Source organism: Brachyistius frenatus, unplaced genomic scaffold (genome assembly GCF_029030835.1).
Source record: "Brachyistius frenatus isolate BFR_SWC_R1_liver_20210118 unplaced genomic scaffold, ASM2903083v1 Contig_206, whole genome shotgun sequence".
Lineage (NCBI taxonomy): Eukaryota > Metazoa > Chordata > Actinopteri > Embiotocidae > Brachyistius > Brachyistius frenatus.
The window spans coordinates 535,363-556,832 of NW_027210805.1; the positions used below are offsets into that span (position 1 = coordinate 535,363).

The window sequence follows — 21,470 nt, forward strand, 5'->3', positions numbered from 1 at the left end:
TGTGTGTGTGTGTGTGTGTGTGTGTGTGTGTGTGTGTGTGTGTGTGTTGGCTGCCTCAGAGGTCAATGACTGCTCTCATCCACCCCCCCTGCCCAACCCGCCCCCCCTAACAGACTCCTCTTTACAGATCCAGCTGAAAAGTGCTGAAATGCAGCAGTACCTGACAGATATTCCGAAATAGAACTCGTTTTTCTCCAACAACGATAAAAATACTTCAAACAGCAGACAAGACCCATCAGTAAATATTGCGGCTAATGACCTTTAACAGGTCTCGGAGCGCCGAGCTGCTTGTTTGCAGAATCTAAATTTAATCGTAATGAAGGGAAAGAAAACTCTCCGCCGTAAATCCCACACAGATAAACAAACGAACCCCACATGAACTAAGTGATGAGAAGCCACGGTTCATATTTAACACTAATAGTCATGTTTGTATTGTGCCGGATTAGTTGAAATAGGCTGAAAGCTACTCTTTTTTTTTTGGTGGAAATGATATGCATGGTCAGCAGGTTATAGCTCACGGTTTGATTTTTACAGAGGATAAACATAAAGAAATGATGTTTAACAGGTGAGTTCTAATGTAATGAGCTATGCTTTTATTTATCACATGTAAAATTTCAAGTACTCTTCCGTTAATTTATACCAACAATCGGTCCTATGCTTCTGGGATGTGTCATCATCAATAACTTGTGAGGGAGCTCTTGTAATTCTTCCTGTATGGTTTGTGGACTGTGGAAAATTCCATAGCAGGATTTTTTTTTTTTTTTTTTTTTTTTCTTACGGGCACCCTGCCATTTTAATTCATCAAGTGTATTATGGATTGTGGGACATCTGCCCATCTGGAAATATGGGAGGCTCGATGGTTTTTAGGGAATTACCTAATGATGTGCTGCTGCTACCTAGGCTATAGTGCCAAAAGTATATGGACACCCAAAGAAGTTATGTATTTGTTGAACATCTTATTCAAAGACGTCATTATTCATACACTGCTGCAACAGTCTCCACTCTGCTTTGGAAACTGGCTGCAGGGAGGAAACTAATTTGTGTAGCACTATTTCGGGGACATTAAAAACAGTAATAATCATACAGCTGAAAGTTTAAATCGCATTGACATTTGGCTTAGCAGAACGGAAATAAAAGATGAGTTTTGAATTGTATTCTGAAAGCCGAATGTAATAGAGATGAGACACGTAGCAGTATGTAGAGATTTAAACAATTGAGGCCTGAAAAACTTTATAGAGCAGACTACTATCTTTGGATTCTAGAGATATTTTTTCAACTGATAAAAACAAGACCAAACTAAACTCTTGTATTTGGTTTCTAAAGTTCAGGCTTGACTCACCAATTGCTTCCAAATTTCTGGTTGGCATCAGTCAAAATTCTCCATTAATTTTAACAGTCAGACTGGGCGGGGCAAATATAATTACCCCTGTCTTATCCTCGTAACAACAAATCCAACATTTGATGACATAAAAGCACTCCTTTAGTTCAATGAAACTACAGGAATCAGTAAGATTGACCGGAAGATAAAACGGTGTGTCATCTGCATAAAGATGCACTTTTCAGTCCGCTTATTATCTTACCAAGAGGATGCATGGACTCCTGTGCACAAAGGTACCGTTTCAGCTGTCATGTTGGGTGTTTCCTAAAGTGTTCTTACAAACTTAGAAGTACAATGTCATTTCAGAACAGCCCCAGACCCGTTGTACACGAAAATTTGAGGAAAAAGGGTGCCAGCGTGACGACCAGGTTAACCTTGCCCCGACCTTCACGTACCACCTAACGCCCTCCGTGCATGTGAAATCCATGTGGTCATCTAGCTTGACAGGTGAACCGTAAAGCCTGTACATTAAAATATGTCTTCTCTTACTGTTTGCACGTTGTTTTGGGGGAATATAACCAGTAGGTAGTGTAAAGTAAAGTTTTGTTCCATTTTCTCTTGCCATTGAACTCAAAAGGCAATATCCAGGGAAGATGCTTCTGTGCCATATAGACCCCCAGCATCTCAATAGCATTATAAAATACATTGGTTGAATTACAGCAATATTTGATTCATTTTTTCTATATATATATATACATGAGGAGAATGAATAGAGGGAAAAAAATACCCCTCTCTTCGGATTCTAAAGAAAGTGTTTTCCTTTTTTCCTGTCGAGGTATAAAAGAAGGTTAGATTTGATTACAAAAGCACTCTGCGACATTGCAGAGTTGAGCAGTTCGAGCGTGGTGGCAAGTATCAGAAATGAAAGCTTAAATGAAGCATTGATTTTCAGGGAGAGTTGCAGCTCTCTTTCAGTTCATGGAAGCACGGGAGACATTTCCAAATAGAGCTGTGAGTCTACAACATTTGCACATGTTATAGCTTTAGTGCGGCGGTTTTGTTTAATTGATTTTCACAATGAACATACGTTCCTGTTTCCTGGGATTTACAGCAGAACAATGAGGCGCTTCCTATCTCCTCTGCCACGTAAAGACACAAGCAGTCATTGCTTTTCCCACTAGCCATATTAAATGGTTTGTTTTCTCCCGAACACATAGCTCTCTCGTGTTTACCATAATTCAACGAGCCCCCATGGGCTGACAGTCAGCATTTTAGCACTTATTTTGTTGCACTAGTTGAACATAAAATGGGGAAATTCAGGACAATATTTCTTTGTTCCTCAGACAAGATATTTGTGTTTGGAGGCAGAAGTTGTCAGCTGGCATACAACCAAAGAATTTTGGTTTCTTTCTTTGTGCATTCTCCGTTCACCTGTGTGTGTGTGTGTGTGTGTGTGTGTGTGTGTGTGTGTGTGTGTGTGTGTGTGTGTGTGTGTGTGTGTGTGTGTGTGTGTGTGTGTGTGTGTGTGTGTGTGTGTGTGTGTGTGTGTGTGTGTATGTTTGTGTGTGTGGTTACATGGTGCTGTTTCCACACTCGAAAAATAAAGGAACAGACTTTAAGTGCACTGACTCCAGGTCATCGTTAAAACATTAATGATTTGCATCTTCTCAGAGTCACAAGTTGGCCAGACCACACTGATTTAAAGTCCAGGTCACGGCTCTGAGACATTACAACTGCTGTGTTTTGAATGTCGCTGCGAGGCGTTGTTCTGCTTTGTTGTGGTGGAGTAAATCAGCTGAATGTAACCCTAAAGCGAACCCCATCCCTTCCTCTCTTTATTATCTGTCATGAGAATAGGCTTGATGCTACGCTTTAGCTCAGCTCTGGCTTTCCAGAATGGACCATCAACAGCTGACAGTAATTCACTGCTATCCTTTGTTGTCAGATGATGTTTCCGGTGTTTGCTTTCATCCCGCAAAAAATATCAATGGAAAACCTTGCATTAGTCTATGTGTCGCAAATCTAAACCATCCAAACAAAAGCTTCACAAAAGTTATTTTCTTATGGGCAAGAGAGCAGCTCACATATTTGATAAAATCAGTGTTTAATATATTACGTTTAGTGCAGGAGATATAATGGACAACTAAGCAAACAAATATAAATTTCACTTAGCATTCAGGAGTTTGAGTCATAAAATATACGTTAAGTCCAATAGGCCGTCGTCTTTTAGCTTCATTTTGCCCTCCAACAACTCCAAAAGGAAATGTCAGGCTGTTTGGCTGTTAAATGTTCCTCTTTGTTCACCACTAGCAACCAACTCTTCCCTTTCTGACACACAGATGATGCAACTTCCTGTAAATGGTTATCAAACCATTTTTTTGACATTAACAACTAAAGATTGTGCTAAAAACAACCAAATTAAGTCTTTGCGAAATGTCAGTTTCACTTTTTCATTTTTGCACACTAAAAATATTGAGAACACCTTTTCTTTCCCAGCTGGTGAAGAAAAATAAAATTCATGAAATGACTTTTTTCTTAAAAAAAAAAAAATCAAAGATAATGCTTTTTAATGGATGTTCTATACGAAGGTTATTGGTTCTTTTGGCAGTATAATTTATTCTATACTTGTCACCTGGCAGAGCATCATCAGTGCACTCTTAGCAGTGTAATTAAAGTGGTACCCCCCCACCCCCTCAAAACAATCTAAATCTTAGTTTCTTGAAAACGTCATCATCTTTTGGAGCGAAAAGACAAAATGTCACGTGGTTGAATATCCTACTCTTTTAATTACAAGAGAAACACCAGCTCAGTTTCTGAAATCCAATTCTGAGTCCGACTACAGAGGACCAAATCCTTCTTTTAATTGACTACCAAAACCATCGCAGTTCGCATCGAAGGTGCCAGATTTAATTGAGAAGAGATGTCAGCTTCGAGATTGGAAGACTCAACTCCAGTGGTCCTCGGAGTCTGGAGAGAGTCAGCAAAGTCAAAGAAAGCCCTGAACTTTCAGACAGCATGAAAGAAATGAAAGCAGGCGATACAGATAGGAGGCAGGGAAATGGCCAAGAGGGGCAAAGAAGGCAGGAGTAAACGCGGGAGGGAGGAAAGGGAGGGGATGTGATGGAGGAGGACGGTCAAAGAAACGGAACAGAGGATAGATATGTCCCTATTCAGCTGCCAGAGACTCTCTCTGCTGCTGAATTACACCTGATCCAAAGAGTGCAGACAGTTCCCTCCTCTGGGAGAGTTAGGGCCTATAATCCTCCGAGTTGATAATGAGAGCTCAACCTCAATGATACATCAGCCCAATGGAGAAACTTAACAGCAGAGGCATCATTCTTCATTGCAAAACCCTGACACGTTTATTACCTTGCTTTTCTGAGGATCCCTATTTATAGCGTAGCAACGCTGCAAAAGATAAAAAGCGAGCAGCAGCCAGGAGAGGCAGCAAGTTTTAATACCATACCACACAGCAACGTTTTTTTTACATTTAGATTGGAGCGGCGTGCAAAAGAGGATCGTGCAAAAAAACGTGAAGGCTCTTCGTTTGTTAAATTCTTTTTTTTAACTATGTTGGTGTTTTCACAGTCATGAATAAAAATGTCTCCACATGCAGAGGCCATGGATCTTAATTTGCATTCAGGGGCCGGCCTTTCTGTGATGCTGATCAATTAAAAAAAAAAAAAAAGATCAAATAGACACTCTGTTTCTACCTCGTTTACCTTGTTCTGTTTCTCCTTGTCTTTCTTTCCATGGTGCAACAACAACAAAAGCAGCAGCAGCAGCACAAGCAGTACGAGCTTGCTTGGCTTGGTGCTTATTTTTATTTTTTTAAATTCCTCATCTCACTGGCTAAAGAAATTGGAGGATCTTTGGCAGCCTCCTCTGTGTCTCAGCACCCGACAGAGAAAACAAATGTGCTTCTCTTTGTAACGATCACTTCAGGCCTTTGCTATCTCCCCAGCAAGCCAAAATATCAAGAAAAGCGCACAAGCAGGCCCGATCGAGACTCTTAATGAGACCTAATGGTCCTAATTCACAGCGTCAATAAAAGATCCTTTATTTTCTTTCTGCATTCAAGGCAACAAAGATTATGTTCCCCACAACAACTGGAGATGCAGTGATTTTGGAGCTTTTAACGCTGAGAACAAAGATAACGCCTCTGATTGGAGGGCTCTGCAGTGTACTGATTGTTACCTGTGTGAAAAAGATACGGCATTTCAATAATATGACATTCATATTGAAAATGTATTTCAATGAGGAGAGCCGCATCACCATTGATGAGACAAGAACAGCTCGTATCATAGAAAAAAAGAAGTCATATCAGTGCTGTCTTTTATCAAAATATAACAATAATACAGGTTCTTTCTCCTTATTTTAAACAAAACTTCCTTTTTCTCAATAGAAAAGGTAAAATATTTTTCTTTTCTTTTTTTCTGAGAGGCGGAAAAATGTTTTTTTTGCATTACGGTTTCTGTAGTTTACCCATTTTCTGAATACAGTATGACAAATACAGTCTGTACTTTAACCTTTGGAATTTAAACTTCGGAGACAGTCAGGCGTACTTACGCGGGCTGTTTTCAGTATAGCTGCAATGTACCAATGTTCCCTTTAACCTTTATATATAAGCTATCGCTAAACGCTACAATTTAGCGATGGTCCCTAAATGCCTCACAGCCTTATTGGTTGATGTTAGCTCGTTGGCTGCACACGGAGAAGCATCCGGTTCCTGCACTGCAACTTTGACAGATAAATTGCCAATTTGACAAAATGAGTGAGTGAAATGAGTCCATGTAAAGCTAAATATAGCTGTGGCACTCTGCTGTGGAAACATAGCAAACGTTATGCAATTAAGAAAAAATAAATATCAGTGTAGCTGTAGCCGAACAGTTGAAATTTGTTCCGAAACAACAAGGCATTTTTTGATACTAGATAGTACCGAAGCAATTCAGTCAGAGTCGTAAAAGTACTGAAGCTCAGGCCTCAGCCCTAGAGCGTAATGATAATATAATAATATATTTATTTATATAGCACTTTTAATTTAGTTCATAGCTTTGTTTAGTTGATTAGTGTGATTGGTGTCACGGGAGACATCATCGGCGTAGAAAGTAGTTAATATTGTATTTTTTGATAATATGACCTAGCATATAGGTGGTAAACAGCAAAGGTCCAAGAACAGATCCCTGTGGAACTCCGTATCGTATCGATGCCGGTGCTGATTTAAAACTCCCATTTTCCAAAACTGTGTCTAAACTTATCGTTTCTGTTGCGCAAACCAAAAAAACGATCTGGTGTTCAACATTCTTCCAAACCCGCTGTTGGTTTTTCTGTCATTCTGTTTTTTTAAAATTTTGTGTCACACTGAAGTCCATCATGTGCCTTACAGAGTTTGGTAAATCCACTGCTCACACTGGTCACCCGACACTCATTAAAAACCTGCATGCACGTCGTATAAACTCTACCGGAAGCTGACCTTCGCTGCCAATAATCATTCATTAATCATCATTCATTGAATCGGCCGCTTGATACTGACGTTGTAGCGCCGTTACACAGTTGCTGACGTCTCTGTCTTCGTCGGAAGGAGATACTCATTATTGAATGTAACTGACTGTAAATTAACTCCAGTGCAGATGATCAGTAACCTGATCGTGCCGGAATCGTTCGGGTTTCTCAGATAGTCTTGAGCTGTAAATGCAGTTCTGTACATTTGAGGAACGCGGCGTGTGTGTGCCGGGTACACCGGGTTAATATCACTGCGCTGACTTCTCTACGAGCAGCTGACTCCTCTTTTCCCTTGTTTCTCTTGATAAGCAACTCATGTCTCATGTTGTTTGTTATTCTTACAAAATTTCATTATAGATTGTGATCAATTTTCGTCTTTTGGGCACATTTGGAATCACACGAACGCAGCGATCTGGGCGCCTGCAATCCATTTTGATAAAAGTTGGCTCTTTTTTTTAAAAATTTTATCAGCAGCGTTCGGAGGCAGAGTGAAATGAGCGTATAGGCTCATCTTCTTTCTGCTTCTCCGCTCAATTGAATAATTAAGTGAAAAGTGCGATGGTCAAAATTAAGAGCATGAACCAATCCAATCAGGCTTTTATCTCTTTTTCTCTGAGGCTACTGTTTGACCTTTTCTTCCTCTAATTGGTTTACGGAAAGTCTCTCACAGCTGCACTGAAGCCCGGCTCGATAAGTAAAGGCTGCTTCAAATGTCTTGTTTTTATTCCCCCATGTGAGATCTGAATCATTCAAGCAATGTCTTGCAGGAGTAAAACAAAATGTTTCATATACTGTGAAAAAACATTGCCCTTAAATATTAACGGAGGCTAATCGATTGTGCAGCTTTAAAAAATGAATCAAATGTCTGGTTAGGAAATGTGTTTTTTCTTCGGAGATTAATAGTTTTGTTGTTGATTTGTCATTTTAAGAGGTCAAATGGTTCTTTTTGGTGACATTGTACTGTTAATCACGTAATTAATGACCCCTTTGTTAATTACCATGTGCGTCGTGTGACCCGTTTTTAGAAATGTCTGTGCTCAGACGTGTCCGAGTCCTGATCTCTGATCTGATGTCTGTTGGTTTGTACTGCATTGTTAATATGGTTGGCCGAAATTGTGGCCTGTTTGGAGACAACAACAAAAAAGTGCATTTAGCTACATGGGCTAACTGTGGCTCATTGACCGGGCTGCTAATGGTGTCTGACCCAGTTTTTCATAATCATGCAGTCATCTAGCGAGAGAAGAACAAAAACAACAGCTTGTGTACATTAGCAGACAAACCACTTTACAATTTAATTTACATTCACCCTCAGACACACCTGTGGCGGCCCCGCGGGGAGCACTGTGGGGCTCAATGTCTTGCTCAAGGACACTGTGACATGCAGGCAGGAACAGCCGGGGGATTGATCCATGTGATTAGCGGGAGACCTGCTCTCCCACCGGAGGTCGACTGATAAATCAAAAAGCAGAAACAGGAATTAGTTGAGAAGTGTTTGTAATAACCATCATATTTAGTCAACATGACAACAGATTCAGGCCTTTCTTGGATATATTCAAAACTCTGCATTTTTTTATTCTATTTTAGCACCAAAACAAACATTATGTACACTGTTAAAAATAAAAAATAAAAAAAAAAAAGACCTTTTTTTTTTTTTTTTAATTGACAGCTGGTGAATTCGTCAAATAAACACATCGAGTTTCACTTATTTCAAGAACCTTGCATCAAACACGAATATCAAACACCTTTATTTTCTGAACCTTATATTAATTTTTTTTTTGCTGCAGCTGTGAGGGGAAAAAAAAAAACAAGAAGCTCCCAGAGCACTTCGGGACTTGATGTCAATTCCCCCCGCCCCGTAGATGGCCTGCAGTTGCTTGTTTTTTCTGTAAGTCCAAGCAGACGGCGGTGTAGTGCAGAGCAGTGGCTGCTGTGTGTTCGAAGTACCGAGGTTGTTGTTGTAAACCGACAGAGCAGTTTTCCCCCCTCAGCAGATGAAGTAGGAGGTTTCTGTTACCAACGATGCAGAGATGTACAGCCCTCCCCCCCCATTAATGTATTAAGAGAGCAGTCGTTCCAGTCCTACAATTACATGACCTCGGGTTAATTTGAAACCAATTAGCATGCGCCGCCACCGCCGCGACTACCTACGACCCGCGTCCACCGAAGGGATTTTTTTTTTCTGAGTACAGCATATTTTAAAAATAGCTTCAAGCATTTATTCGCCGCTGAATGCAAAAAAAAATATTCAGCTGTTATTTTAATTTTTTTTCACCAATAGTTGAAAAATTTTAGAGCTGCGTTCGTCGCTGTCGCCAGCCGTCCAATCACAATGAAGGAGGGGTGGGACAAGTGCGGTTAACCACCGATAATGGTCGCTAATCGGTCCGGCTTTCCGAGCGGCTGCGCAAACGCTAATACGGACCCAGTTTCCAGACTCTTTTCTCAGAAAATAAAAGAAGAAGCCGTTAGCTGTTTTGCCCAAAGATATTTTCCCCATAAACTGCCATTATAAAAGAGACCGCAACCAAGTTTGGTTGGAACGTGCGGGGGGATCTCACGGCGTGTGAAACCCTGACGCTGGACAGCTTCAGGCAAGCAATTTTCATTCAAGTAGGAGCCGACCTTCAGGTGCAGGTCAGAGGAACGACTGGCTTTGGCCGTCGCTGTTGTGTTTACGCGACATCTGTACCGCGAGGGTGAACCGCCAACCATTCCTCCCGGTGTGCGCGCGGGGTTGCGTTCGGGGACCAGCAGACCACACGGCCCTCAGCGAGGAGTCCGCGCCGACATCTCTCAGAAATGACTCACTTTAAAAAAAAAAAAAAAGCCTCGGCTGTGAGGACGCCTGACGCCAGGCATGTCAAAATGAATCACGCCACGCAACACATGGCACCGACTGTGTTGTTTTGCCGGGCTACTGTTGTTGGCACAAAGTGATGCACTGGCCGTGACCCGCGATGCCACCGGATGATGAGCGGAGACGTGCGGGGCTTCGTGGAGCTCCGGTCCCGAGCGCGTCGGCGGGACCGCGGCGAAAGCGCTGTCTCTCCGGAGCTTCAGCGCGCTGACAGTTTGTGCTGTCTCTGGAACTCTGCGGTTTGACGGGTTGAGCTTTTTCCTCGACTAAAAATGCTTTTTATTATTTTTTTCTTTATATTTTTCCACGTCAGTGGTTTTTCTTGGTAGGATAAAAAAAAAAAAGAGTCCAAGAATAGAACAGAACGCTCCAAAAAGGATCCACATAAGCTGCCGATTTTCGTCGTGTCATTTTTCCATTAGTTACCGAAACCTTCCGAGTTTCTTATAGAATGTGATCGCGATTATAAACGTGACTTTTTAATAATTCACGCGAGCAGCTGGGGGACGGCAGCGTGCGTTGTTTGATCCAGCAATTTGGGGCGGATTGACATGAAATTTTGCTGCAGACGTTTGTGCTGCCACCAGGAGGGATTGCAATAATTTAGGTCATGGCTTCACTTTTTCATATATTATTGCTCTGCATTAAAGTTAACTCTGACTTTCATTCATGGCCTCGGGCCTCGGCTCGTGTTTTTTCCTCTTCTGTGTCGGCGTCTGAGGACTCAGCAGAGCGGCCGGCGTCACCGCAGATCCTCTGCGCTGAGGCTCTCCGAAAACGGGAGCGTTTCACTTTTTCATGAGCACAGAAAGTCAGATTTATGAGTGAAAAAAAAAAAAAGTGAGCAAAAGAGAAGCAAACGGTTTGTTTTTGTCTGTCCCATGATTACAGACAAACAACACACACACACACACACACACACACACACACACACACACAAAAAGACTGTGAGGCCGCTAACGATTCCACCGGGCACGCTCGATCCGCTCGGTGGAAGGCAGAACGATAATGGATTGTGCGCCTGGGTGGCATCTGCACCACACTGCAGTGTCTGCTAACACTGTCACAGCAGATGTCAACGTAAGCAGCCATCAGCGAGCCAAACCGATGGATCAAGTGCTTTGATGGATGGGATAATGTTCCTGAAAGGACAACATATTGCAATTTTAATTGTGCTCGGCTCACTTCTGATGCTTTTAGCTGGTTTAGCGGTGTCTGGCCGGTCGCACCTGCTTTCAATCAGGATCCGCTATCAGTGACTGAGCAGTGTCCCCCCCCCCCCCCCCGTTTCACCCCCTCCATATCGCACCGTCAGTACGTGCCATGTAGAGACCGAACACGGTGTCAGACCTGAGGGAGAAAAAGAAAAAAAATGCAATCAAGAGTTTAAGACTGACGTCAATCAGCCGTCCTGCTGCCTCCGTTTCGCGTCACCTCGCGGAAGATTCACGATGACGCGCCAGTCCGCCCGCAGTCGAAGCTGCCCTGTTTCATCTCTCTCCTCTGCTCCTGTTGAGATCAGTGTTACCAGAGAAATAATTTTTTTTTTTTTAAATAAATATATATATATATATTTGAAGACGAAAATGACAAACAGCAACTAATTTCTGTTGCTCGTTTGCTGAAAAAAAGAGTAATATGTCCCTCAAATCAGAGAAGTGTGGTAACATTAAAAAAAAGCAAAAAAAAAACATATTAAGACTCGTGAAGGATGACTTAGATTTGTTGTTTGCTTTTGCGTATAGGTGTAATTAACACCTTTGGAGAACCAAAGCTAAATGTATATATAAGTGTATACGCTTGGGTATGTACGTCTGTCTGTTCGTCTTCGAGGAGAAAGGTAGAAACGTCACATTTGTGACTTGTGAATTTGTTTTTCACACTCATTTGCGAAAAACTCACCGTATTTTTCCCATAAGAAAAAAAAAGTTGAATACATTTCTGAGTCGGATGATTTATGAGCAACAGACCATCAGCCCACCTGTTTCCCTCTGGGGAGAACAGGATATAACTTTTCTTTCGTGTACCACTTTTACCAGAACTTGAAAATTACATACTTTAAAATTACATACTTGTGTGTGTGTGTGTGTGTGTGTGTGTGTATATATATAAAATCAACCTGGTACTTTCAACACTTACAGTGGAGTTCGGAAGTTTTTTCTTTTTCGAACTTTATCACTGTTATATCACCCACAAAGACTGGTTCTTATGAAGCACTCAGAGGTATTCGGTTCAGCCTTTATTATCCTTTAAAAGCATAATCCACCAATTTCTCTTGTCTTTGAAAAGACTGTGAAAACAGATCATAATGTCATGTTTTCTTTTGGATCTACCAAGAAGCTTTCACGAGTCTTAAAAAACACAACAACAAAACCAACTCCAGTGAGGTCATCAGTAACAGAAAGCTTGGTTTTGAGGCTCTTTTCAGGCTAGACGAGAGGCTGTCTGAGAGACTGGAGTGCTGGTAAAATTAGTCAGATGTTGAGTCATTCAACTGTAGAAAGATGTTGGATATCTGGTGCTCCATCTCGGCAAGGCATGTTGTGTATCATCTGTGGAGCCATGACATCCAGTAGTTTGTAAGCATGAAATTTTAGCCCAAAGGAAAGGATGCAGATGTTAAATCAAAAGGGACCCAAAATAGACCCAAGGGGGACACCACCAAAGAAGATACTATCTCCCAACACCAACACTAAATTGCTGACTTAAAAAAGTGTTTTTTTAAGGGGTACTTACTTTTTAAGAACGTTTTTAAAAAAGTAATTCTGACGTAGCCTGGTGTTCCAGACTCAAATTTACTATGTGAATCTATGGGTGTGGGTACGCTCTATAGGGAATCGTTCGCAGTCCTTCCATCCTACTAGGCGTAGACCTCAGGTTAACTTTAACCAATCAGCGTGTCCTGAAACCGTCCAACACGCTGCCACCGCTGCAAGTACCAACAGCTCGTGTCCACCAAAGTGCTTTTTTCTAAGCGCAGCGTATTTTTGACGGTCGCGCCGCTTTTTTTCAAACGGCAGCAGCATGACGAGAGGCCGAGTGTATTTTCTGCACTGATCGCTGAACTTTTGGCGTTCTTTCCCGGTCGCTAAGAGTTCAGCCGAGGGAACGCTGATACGACCAGCGAATCCAGACTGTATTCACAGTCAAGGAACCTGAAGCTGTGAGCGATAGTCTGGCGGAGGCTAGTTGTGACTATCTTTCGACTGTCAAAACTCAGGCATACTGCGCAAGGCAGTGCTCATAGATGCTAAAAACTACTCCGCCTGCAGGAAAATGAAGAAAATGAGGTAACATGTCACAGATAAACAGCAATATATTGTTTTGTGATTTGTTTGGGTCTTTTCTCTTGAGGCTGTGGTCTTGAATCATGACACAGTTTCTTGTTGGAAAATGACGAGTTGCTCTGGCACTCGCTAAACAACATTGCACATATTGACAGGCTATATTAGGCAGCATCCTATTAGCGACACTCTGTGCTGCAATCCTTTTCTTCAACATGAGGTATCAGTTGCTTCTCATGTACCACAGCAGCTACTGCCCCATTTTCTAATTAGTGAACAATTCAGGGCTACATTTTCTATAAAAATAGTTCCCTCAGAGAGAAATGGAAAATTCTTTGAACATCTTCCAGATTGTCACTGAGGGCTTCCTCTGAATTAACCCTCCAATGATAAGATGTGAAAATCAGATGGAGCGTAAAGAAAAAAATGAAACGGCTTTGCTGCTCTTTTCTTTTTTATATATATAGTTTCACATTCTTTACTTTTTGAGAGATTGTAAGACGTCTTTTTAGTTTGATGTCTCAGCTTGTCTGTGTGTCAGTGAAATTCCACCACTTCCATTTTTTCCGTCTGTCCTCCTATTTTATACATTAAGATGAAGGAAAAGTCAGAGGGTCTGCCAGGGCTTTGTTGCTCTGCACTGTGATAAGCTCTAACCCCCGATGCAGACTCCGCGGACAGCCAGATAGTGTTTGCTTCACTTGATTTCCTCAAGACCTGGCCTGAGAGACAGATGCACCATGGGAGAGCAAAATGGACAAATAGCTGTGTCCTGCACGAAATACCTAAAAATAGCCCAGTCCAAACGGACACTATTAAAAATAATGTCGAAGCTATTCTTACACGAACCAGACACTTTGAAAAGCAGCGTTTTTCTCTGTGCTTGTTAAAGACAATGCAGATTTCCTTTTGATTTTGCAAATATTTTTAGAGACTAATTAGGTGCGGGAGTGAGGCTTACACCTTCCACTGTGGAAATGTCTTTATGCAGCAAACCATATCCTGGGCACGCTCCAAGGAAGATGAAATAGATGCCAAGAGATACTTAAGATTGATTTGAATATTTAGAACCGTAGCTTCTTTATTTGTTTATTTTGTTTAGATGAATCATCCGGCAGCGTGGTGCTATCATTCAAAATGGCAGCAAAAATGTTGCACCGAAAGCAACTCAGCATCATGCTTTGCATTTTAGGCAGACATCTCATGGCGGTTGAGCAAAAAGTAATGTAAGAAAAAGAAATAACTTTCCAATTTTCTTTTTGACGCTGCAGTAGGTACATTTCAGGATTTCCATATCACCCCTACCAGAGTTTTTTTTTTTTTTTTGCCTCTGACAAATTATTAATCCCCTCTGAAGACGATATGGGTTTCTCTAGACTTTTAGAAACTGTGGATCCAGAATAGCTGGAGTTGTATGAGCCGCGGTTGTTATGGAAACGTTTCTATCTAAAGTCTTTGAAGCTGAGGTCGGATATGGTGTTGTGAAAACCGCAGCACCTAAAACTCTTTTTCTTTTTTCTCCTGGGGGATTCACAGTGTATATAACAGGTCTATCTCGGCACGCTGGAAAGGTTATTCCTCCCGTAGTCTAGAAGTCCAGCTGAGATGATGAAGCAGATAGGTTCGCAATCTCAGTCCTGCCATGCACGCCACTTGATTGGTTTATCAATTGACCTTTCCCTCACCTCGTAGCGCCGCATTGATCCTGCAGCTCTTCTTTGAATGCCATGTCGTCTGCTTGAGCAGAAACGTAGGTTGTACCGCTCAATGATGAAGCAATTCAGTGAAGAACATTAAGATATTTGATTCCTGAAAAGTTCAACCAGAGTATCTTTATAAGTATTTAAGGTGATCCTTAAATACTGAGTATACACATATTGGAACTGCATTATATATCTTTGCAACCCAGTACCACGGCAAACTGTGAAATAGCCATGCTTTGGGCTGTCTAGGCGTGAAAGTTACACGTTTTCCTGTCGCGGACCAAAACGAAACCTACCGCATGCTTACAGCCATGTGATTTACAGGAAAAGGAAACGTATTGATAAAACACGTGGTTTGGGTAAGGAAAAGAAAACATGGTTGGGGTTAAGAAACCAAAAACAGCTCAACAAAAGCATCACGTCCTGGACTTTTGTTGCCTCTGTTGCGGGACCTTGGTCACATGACATTTACTTACGTGCAAGTTTCACACTTTCAAAGCCTAGACAGCCCAAAGCGTGTCTATTTCACGCTTTAGTCGTGAGACTGGGTAGATCTATGTTTATATATATTACATGTCAAGTTGCTATAGGGTGAGTGGACCATTTATACATCCATTCATTTTTACCAAAGATAGCTGCTCGCGGTGGGTGATGATGAACGTCGAGTTTTGTGGTTGGAAAACCAAAACATTGGCCCAAAATAGGCGAAAGGTATTTGTAAAATAGAGCCAATGTGCCGTACTGGATGATATTTATCTGTGGATACGAGCAACTTCACATTAAACTTCACCGCTTAATGAATTGCTGATATGTTAAAATCATATTGATCAGTGTGAATTAAAATATTGGATTTTGCAAACTGGATTTTGGATATTGGATTTTGCGCTAACTCACACACAAAGTAACTAATGAGTGCATAACGATTACTAATATCAGAGGCTGCATCTCACAATATTGATTAGGATCCTGCACTTCATCATCATCATCATCATGAGGTTATTTCTTAAACTATTTCTCTTATAAAAAAATAAATAAATAATAAAAAAGGCCCTTTAGGTATCAAACTAACTTCACTGTCATCACTGCAGTTTGACAACCACTGTATTTTAAAGTGGTTTTAATTAGGCATGCTATTAGTGCACAGCTCAAAGTCTGCGCCTGTCTGGTTTAATAGGTCAAAACAAATCGTTGTGTGAACGGAGGGGAAGAAGGAAACAAAACAAGACAGACGAGTAAAAGTTAAAAGAGGATGGTGAGGCAGGCGGGGAGGGATGTGAGGAAGAGAGACGGCTGGAGGAAAAAGGGAAGAGAGTGAAGGTGAGGAGCAGAGGTTGGGGCACATTAGGAAAGGAATATGAGAAACCACTGGGAGAATGAAGATAAGAGGTAAAAAAAATTTTTTTTAAAAACGAGGGGAGAACGATGCCAGGGGGAAGAGTAAAAAAAAATTAAAATAAAAAGATCCGATAGAGATAAAGAGGCTTTAGTCGGGAACGAGGGAGCGACGGACACATGACGGCTGGAATTCAGACGGTGAGAGGTGGAGACAGAAACCGTGAGAGGCAGCATGAAGACGCGGAGTGACGGAAAGAGAAAGGGAAGGAGGGAGCTGGGAGGGAGGAGAGTGAGTGATGTCCAGAAGGGGCACGGCACTGCAGTCCTTCTCCCTGGTGTGTGGCCTTGATGGGACCGTAACACGCCAGCAGCTATACTGCATCCCCCCCGGTGGAGCGCGTTCACACACGCAAACACAACTTCCTTTTTTTTTTTTTTTTTTTTTACATCTTAATTCCCTCCCCTCTCATCCGCTGATGGCCTTAATTTCACGAGTGGTAGATGTATTTAATTTGCGTATAATACTTGATGAGATAATCGCAACATTCAGAGTGGCGAGTTTTAGCGGTAACCTCGGTTGTTGTTGCTTTTTCGTTCTTTCTTAATCTTTCCTCGCTGCGATGGTGCGATTGTAAGACGCATTCATATCCCTCCAAGGCTATATGGGGCTTCTTCTGCCTCTGCGGCTGGTGCTTACATGGGCATAATGTGTAGCCGTGTGCCGTGCATGCACATGCGGTGCTGCTTACGCTTGACATATTACCCTTTATCTGCACCACGTCACTGGAAACATAAAGATGAAGGGAGTCGGACACGGTAACGCAGTGCGCCAACGTTAGCACCAGCTCTCCGAATTCTTTTTTTTTTTTTTACCCCCAACTCAAAATCCTCACATTATTTGAGGCTGACATTGGAGGATTGGCATCACAGCGTTTGCGTGGCATGTAGAGATGGCTCAAGGCTTTCTGTCACACCCCCCCTGACTTACAGAAACTCTGCATGGATCCCGAAACTGTTGAACATCAGAAGAGAAAATGTCACTGTCGAAGGGCAATTCGGCAATTAGAGCCAACAGAGGACAAAGCGTCCGCTTTTTCTTTTATCTTTCTAATCAAAAGAATCAGAACAATGTAATAATATTAACAATTCCCTTGATTTAATTATTACAAATGTTTTCGATACTATATTCTCAATGTAAAAATCCATTTTTTATGAAGTATGTGTCGTGAAATATTGATGAAAATATGATGAATTTAACTCATATTTACTCTCCCCGTCCGTTCTTTAACTCGTCAGAAAAGTATTTTTAGCTTGCTAAATGTTGGAGTAGCAGCTCGCTGTTAACTTTGTCTGTCGGCCATCACGGCTTCATTATGGCACTTCTTTGGTCCCGAAAAATAAGACGAAGTACAAACACTCAACATGAAACCTTTTTGAAATAACATTTTAAGCAACATATGTAACCAACTTGCTGTCACTTTCAACCAACTTTATCAATGCTTTTTTACTGCTGGGCCTGGAGTCTGGAGTTTATGGACTACAAAACAAACAAAGGCTATAAAGTGAACAAAAAAATGGTATAACGTAAACAAAATTAAGGCTATCAAGTAAACAAAAAGGGCTATGTACTAAACTAAATAAATGCTAGGCACACAAAAAAAAGCTGTAAAGTAGAGCTTAGGTTAAGTGCAAAGTTGATGTAACACCTTACTGGATCTGTTGTGTAATAAATATTTTATAGTGCAATTTTAAAGGTCTCTTCAATTGCAATTTTATGATGTTTTATTTGTAGTCTTGATACCCATAAAATATAAATATGTTGTGGTTGTAAATCCCAAATATACTTTTACATCTCATCTCTTAATCATCTCTCTGGAGCTCCAGCAACAACAGGCTGTTTTGTGCCTGTGTCTTTAAAGGGTATTAATATTGACGACCCTCTCTTCTGATTGGTTGACTCTTTTCTGAGTGACGCACGCCCAGACCAACCACAGCTTGTCCTCGATCTTGTAGCTTTCTATCTCCTCGACAGAACGACCGGCCTCTGTTTCTTGCTGTTGTTTTTAAAACAGCGGGCTTTGTTGAGGGCGGACATATAACATGAGCATGAGTTTGTGACATCACAAACTTACCGACATACAAGACAGCACAGTCGCTGAGTGTTTTGACACTTAGACCTGCTTTATAATATATATATATATATATATATAATTTTTTTTTAAAGAAATGGAAATCTGAATTTAGAAAGCACCGGATCTCTTTAATCTTGCATGATTATTAATTATCTGCATTTATTCAATTCATTTTCGATCGTATGAAAACAAAAGGCAAAATATGATGCCAGATACTCCCTATTATTGTCTCCCCCTTCATTTGACCTCTCTATTTGTCTCCATTAATTTGTCACAATGTTATTCGAAAACCTCTCCGCGTAGCCGCTTTAGCCACTTCGCATCAAGTCAACGGCTTCATTTCCTCTCGTGGTCATTGCCAAATTGTGAGAAAAGTTTCCGCGGTTTTTTTTTTTAAGCCGTGCTTGACATCAGCCGGTGACTCTGTCGCCTCCGGTTGACATTGTATCTCATAAACAGCTCTTTTCAATCGACAAAATAATTGCTCAGCTGTTGACATGCTACCAAAGAGGCGGTGAAGCTTAATCACTTCCAGATAATGATCGCTTCCAGCTGCCATTTTGGTGTCGCCGGTTCTGACGTTTTGTTTGCAGCCTGTTTTCAGATGTGTGTGAGACTATCACCACTGCAGTATAACGGGACATTTTGCAATCGAAGGCACGGAGAGCTGTTTTGTTACGAACGGAGCGTCCAAAGCGGACGTTTTTATCAAATCGTTTGAGCCGAAATACCAAAGGGTCTAAAGAGATGTATTTTGGGAGATGTTGGAAATCTTTTTTTTTCTTTTTTTTGTTGTGTGCTTTGAAACCAGTGGAAACTTTGAACAGAATAAAGTGAATTATTAAACGGGATTAATTAACAAAACTATATAAAAGCTGCACAGAGGAATCTGATTAATCTCATGCTAATGCTTCTTGTCCGTTTTTGTTTTGCTTCATTCTCTTCACAGAGAATGAAACAAAATTAGAAAAACGTGTCAAATCTGCCTTTTTTTGGTTATTATTCACCTTTAAAGCCAACTGATTTCGGGGCCATCATTCAGCCTGAATGAACACATGCACTGAAAGCCAGGTTTAATTTAATGGCCTCTTATCGTTACCTGACACCTAAGGTGACGCCTCCTCGGGTCGTGAACACAATTAAACTATTGCCCCGCTAAAAGAGGAGCTTGAGTTTTTGTTTTTTTTTTACCTCAGAAAAGTCCCTCACACCGTCAATAGCACGCTACGGGCTGAACCAACATTCGGAAAACGGTGCGTGGCACTTTGACTGGAGGAGACGTGGACATTTAGTTCTGCTAATAATGTGTTTTCGACGCTGTTGTTTAATTGCCGAGGCAAAAATGCGACTGACATTTTGATTCAATAATTACAGGTCAACGAGGGGGACTCAGGAGTGGGAGAGTGCACGTCGAGCACAGATGCTCTTCTTTATTCTCGTCCTCCTGTTGAACACGAACCGTGAACGCTTGTGAGCAGACATGTACATTTATTTATTTATTATTATTTTTTTGAAAGATTTTCTTTAGACGCATTGGAAGGGACAAAAGTAGTCTCTGTGTTTGTTTCAGCCGGTGTCCTCGTTGTTTCGACGTGGATTTCAAATGCAGACTGTCATCAAAGGGGTGCGGGGAGGGGGGGGTGAGACGACTCGTGTCACTCGAGCAGAAAAGACCACACAAAGCTGCAGAAACACACACACACACACACACACACACACACACACACACACACACACACACACACACACACAGTTTCTCATAGATACAGTCATTCCTCCAGTGGCATCCCAAACCACTTCCGACAAAATACACACAAGCTCTCTCACACACCCGCTGATTCAGTTGTGCAGCCTCACGGAGAAGAGTCCATTTTCTTCTCGTTCAGCGCTGCCCTCTCCCTGACACCGCAATCCTGCCCGGACCGAGCCGTATGCTCACAGTCTCAGTCGGAGGATCCCTCGGGGGCCCGTGGCACGTCGGGGTCCCTCGCCCCGGCGGTCGGCTCGATCGGAGGCCTCGTCCAGAGGTTTAAAGGGCCCGGACGTCGGCGGGGCCCTCGGAGCATCGCCAGGGCATGAGTACCAAAGGGAGGTCGAGCGAGGGGGAGAGGAGGAGGGATGGGGATGGGGGGGGGGGCGTTCTTCACAGACTTCCTTCTAATCCCCACCCTCCCACCACCTCCCCCCGTTCTGTCCGAGGACTCGGCCGCACCTCCCGCGGGCCCCTCCCAGCCAAGTGACTCAAGTGGAGCTTGTCAGGTTGCTTTAAAGCATGCCGAAGTTCGTTGGGGGGGGGGGGGGGGGGCACTAACGAGGGACGTGGATGCTACTGAGGAGGAGCAGAGGTCGTTTAGTCAGGGAAGGAAAACAGAAGAGAGAAACAACAGCACGAGGACCGACGCACAGAAATAGCATCTTATTATGTAAAGCGAGGTCGTCGTCCCCGCCCCCCCCCCCCCCCCACACACACACACACACACACCGTGAGGTCGGGTCAAGTGTGTTTTGAATGCTAAATAATTGCATGCCCCGGGCAACGGTCCCTCCACACACGTTTGACTGCCCTCCGTAACCCAGAGGTGGGAGGTGTGGATGTTGCTACCAGATGGTTCAGTGTAATAAACAGTGTTTATTTTTATTTTTTATTTCCCCCCCCCAGCTGTCCCCGTGCTGCAGAGTTGCCACTCCGGAGTGGACCACTGATCCTGTCACGGCACACTCGGCCTTCATGTCTTGTGATTTGCTCCGAGCTTATCAACTCCCCCCCCCCCCCCCCCCCCCCCGTCTGCTGATTATCTCACCGTCGGATCGGGCTCCCCCACAGGGGGAAGGGAGGGGGGAGATGCGGGGGGGGGGGGTGTCTGCAGGATGCGTTGACGTAGCATTGACAGGATATCACGCGTAGTTTGAACTGCCCTTCGTGACGCCTCTTGTGCAAATATTGTAAAATGTCGAGGCGATAAATTGTTTTGCCACGCGGGACCGCAAGTCACAGAAAAGCCTTCAAAAAAAAGACGATCTTCCGTCCTCGCGCTCATTTTCCTTCAGCTCGGTCAGACGGCGGCGAGTCAGCCTCGACGTCCTTCTCCGTCGCCTCGCTTTGCCTTACATCTTCCAGGACGGCCCGGAGGCGTTCTCGGGCCGGACCGGGTGTATAACGACGGCCGTGTGCTGGATGGGCCCCGGGGTTTCCTCCCGGTCTGATTTCAGATCCGATACTCCTCTGCCTCCTTCCTCTGTAAAGGAGCACTGCTCCTACTCTTCTACTCTCAGCTCCTTCTAGATGTCCAAGCTCCAAGTCTTACAAATAATATGGTTTGACAATTTCTTCCTTTTTTT

General features: G+C 42.7%; 1 protein-coding gene across 1 annotated transcript in view; it reads left to right on the forward strand.

Annotated features, from left to right (window-relative positions):
* sorcs3a (sortilin related VPS10 domain containing receptor 3a) overlaps positions 1 to 21,470 on the forward strand; it is a 172,571-nt gene that overhangs the window by 53,497 nt on the left and 97,604 nt on the right. The window lies entirely within an intron of this gene.